The sequence below is a fragment of the Zingiber officinale genome, chromosome 6A, assembly GCF_018446385.1.
Source record: "Zingiber officinale cultivar Zhangliang chromosome 6A, Zo_v1.1, whole genome shotgun sequence".
Classification (NCBI taxonomy): Eukaryota; Viridiplantae; Streptophyta; class Magnoliopsida; order Zingiberales; family Zingiberaceae; genus Zingiber; species Zingiber officinale.
The window spans coordinates 122,552,910-122,556,589 of NC_055997.1; positions in this window are offsets into that span (position 1 = coordinate 122,552,910).

Sequence of the window (3,680 nt, forward strand, 5' to 3'; positions counted from 1 at the left end):
GCTCCTTCGAGAGGTCTATATAAGGCCTCTACTTCTTCAACCGGAGGTACGCTAGTCTTCATCCTGCAACCACTTTCTTCGTCTATTCCCTCGCCTGACTTGAGCGTCGGAGGACCGTCGTCGGGACCCCCCCCCCCCCCCCCGGCTCGGTTTTGTTGCAGGTTCGCCGGAGCACTCGAGGATCCAGCAGGGAGCGCCACATCCCCAGCGTTCGTTGACTCCTGGTTCGGACAGGATCAATTTGGCGCCGTCTGTGGGAACGCTCCTGCATCCGAACGGGAACAATGGACGAGGCTAGATGACAACACACGGTGACGCTTTCGACAGAAGAACTCGACGCTCTGGTCGAGATAAGGGCCGCCAAACTCGTGAAGCAACGGAAACAAAAAGCTCAAGCTGAGCGAATATCCGATCGGCCGAGGAGGACCGACCGGAGAAGCTTTCGAAAGGGGGGCAAAACAAGGGTCTGACCAGCACTCAAGTGGGAGCAACTCCTGCCCCGATACTGGTCCGATGAGGGGGTCTTCATCCGACGAAGCGCCCAGGCGAGACAACAGAAAAGGCAAGGTATCCCGAACGGAGTCAACGCCTGCCTTGACAAGTTTCGACAAGTATATCATATTCTCCTCACTCCACGGGTATTCGGGAGTTAAGAAATTGGGTCAGATCCCCTGCTGTTCGGCCGGTCAGTTTTTAATTATCTGTTGCTCAAAGTGTATTATAGTCTCGCGAGCGGGAACCCCCGTGCCGCTCGGCCGGGAGTAAATAAACCGAGCCCAAGGCTCGATGGGAAAACCCCGTGCCGCTCGGCCGGGAGTGTATAAGCGGAGGCAAGCGCTCGATGGGAAAACCCCGTGCCGCTCGGCCGGGAGTGTATAAACCGAGCCAAGCGCTCAAGGAACGAAGGCCCCGCGCCGTTCGGCCGGAGGTAAATTGGTCGAGCCAAGCGCTCAAGGAACGAAGGCCCCGCGCCGTTCGGCCGGAGGTAAATTGGTCGAGCCAAGCGCTCAAGGAACGAAGGCCCCGCGCCGTTCGGCCGGAGGTAAATTGGTCGAGCCAAGCGCTCAAGGAACGAAGGCCCCGCGCCGTTCGGCCGGAGGTAAATTGGTCGAGCCAAGCGCTCAAGGAACGAAGGCCCCGCGCCGTTCGGCCGGAGGTAAATTGGTCGAGCCAAGCGCTCAAGGAACGAAGGCCCCGCGCCGTTCGGCCGGAGGTAAATTGGTCGAGCCGAGCGCTCGAGGATCGAAGGCCCCGTACCGTTCGGACAGAGGTAAATTATCCGAGCCAAAATGCTCAATGCTGAAGACCCCGTGTCGTTCGGCCGGGCGTACGATACCCAAGCATCGACACAAAAACCGAAGGCCACGTGCGGGAAGCAAAGTGGTGTAATATGGCGCTAATTCTTTGTATATTTTCTGTTAGCCTATATCCTCATAATGCAGGAAGCAAAAGTGATAAAAAGGATGGCAAAAAGCTTCGCAGAACGGAAGCGTCAAAATTAGCCTTAAAGGCCGTCTAGCCCAGACGTTAAACCGTAGAGACGAGCCGGCGTCTATAAACTCTCCGAGCGGAAGACCGTCTAGCCCAGACGTTAAACTGTAGAGACGAGCCGGCGTATATAAACTCTCCGAGCGGAAGACCGTTTAGCCCAGACGTTAAACCGTAGAGACGAGCCGACGTCTATAAATCCCCGAGCAGAAGACCGACGACCGACGAGCTCCGTCGTTAAAGATCGAGAGCCGCGCCGACCGGCTATAAATATCCGCGCCGACGAGCTCCATCATTAAAGATCGAGAGCCGCGCCGACCGGTTATAAATATCCGCGTGACGAGCTCCGTCGTTAAAGATCGAGAGCCGCGCCGACCGGCTATAAATATCCGCGCCGACGAGTTCCGTCGTTAAAGATCGAGAGCCGCGCCGACCGGCTATAAATATCCGCGCCGACTAGCTCCGTCGTTAAAGATCGAGAGCCGCGCCGACCGGCTATAAATATCCGCGCCGACGAGCTCCGTCGTAAAAGATCGAGAGCCGCGCCGACCGGCTACAAATATCCGCGCCGACGAGCTCCGTCGTTAAAGATCGAGAGCCGCGCCGACCGGCTATAAATATCCGCGCCGACGAGCTCCGTCGTTAAAGATCGAGAGCCGCGCCGATCGGCTATAAATATCCACGCCGAACCCGCGTCTGTGAACTTACTGGACGGAACTAAGGACGCCAAATAACGAGCGTTCGCAAGTACTAAATTGATTAAGTCCGATCGGCCATCGGTTCGCTAATACTTCGCATTCACTGAATGCAAACAGTATAGCCAATCGCTAAACGATTTTAAGGAAGTCGAGTCAATTGATTGACCTGATCGGTCGTCTAGTGGGAAACACGTGGAGCCTAACTGACTCTACGAATAAGCACCAAACAGACAAAAGACGGCAATGAAGGGCAAACAAAAATAGAGGCAAAGGAACACAATTATGCCGATCGGCACATGCAAAAATTTTACATCAACAGAGCGGATGAAATATAGAAAGTACTCGGAAGAACTCGCCTCACTCCGGGTCCTCAAAATTAAAAAAGGCGTCCGGGATATCGTCAATCATAGCCGCCAGATCTGAAGAGGGAATGCTCAGGTCGGCAGGAAGGTGCCCCCCTTCTTCAAGTACGCCATGGTGACCTTGACCGCCTCGGCGAAAGTTGAGGAGACGTTGACACCGAATTTTGAGCCGAACCGCTCCGAGCGGAGGTATTCTTGGCGCGCTGCTGCTAGGCGACTCGGCTCTCCCTCCTTATATTTTCTGAGCGCCGCCCGGGAGGCAATTAGCGAGTCTTGGAGAACTTTCTGGTCCACCTCCGCTTTAGTGCGTTCAGCGGAGCGCCCATCCCGTTCGGCAGCTAGTTGGGCTTCTAGCTTCTTAGATTGCTGATCTAGGGCTCGGACTTCAACTTTCATCTTGTCCAGATCAGCAATCGCCCGCTTCTTCCGGCTACTGGCGCGCTTCACGTCTCCGTCGCGCTTCTTCACCAAGTCTTCAAGTCGGGCCACCTCTGTAGCCAGGTCGGCGGCCTTCTTCTGTTCGGCCTCGAGGGCTTGTTTCCCCCGCTCGGCCGATGGACCCCCCGAGACTTGGAGTTTTTCCATGAGATCCTCCAGCTCGGCTAGCCGATGGCTAGTGGCGATTTGCTCGGCCCAATGCTGTAAGGGAAATAATAAAATCAGGAACCAAACAGTAGCATGGCACAGGAAGAAAAATGAACCTACCTGAGTGGCCTGCTGCATGTGGTTATCGCCGAGCTGCTTGGGCGTCATGAGGGCCACCCGAATCTGGGCGTCCTCGAAAAGTTTGGCGATCGGACCCGTCAAGGTTATTTCATGAACGGGGCTTGATGGCCGATCGGCAGACAATAAATATTCCTCCGATGGGAATCGAAGGGTAGTCTTGATGGTCGGGTGGCCGGCCGGCACTTCCTCAGCCGCAGTCGCCTGGCCCGAAGACTCCCCTATGGTTGAAGTTTCGCCCAACCGTCGTAAGCGACGACGAGTCCGTGGAGGAGAGCCAGAGGGCTGTGCGGTGGGCGAGGCCACTGGGGTCCCGATCTGCGACGGCGTGCGATCTGGCGAAGCGACCTCGATCGGCGCTTGTGGTTCGCCCTCTTGGGTCGGCGGAAGGCTGGGGTCTCTTCGACGT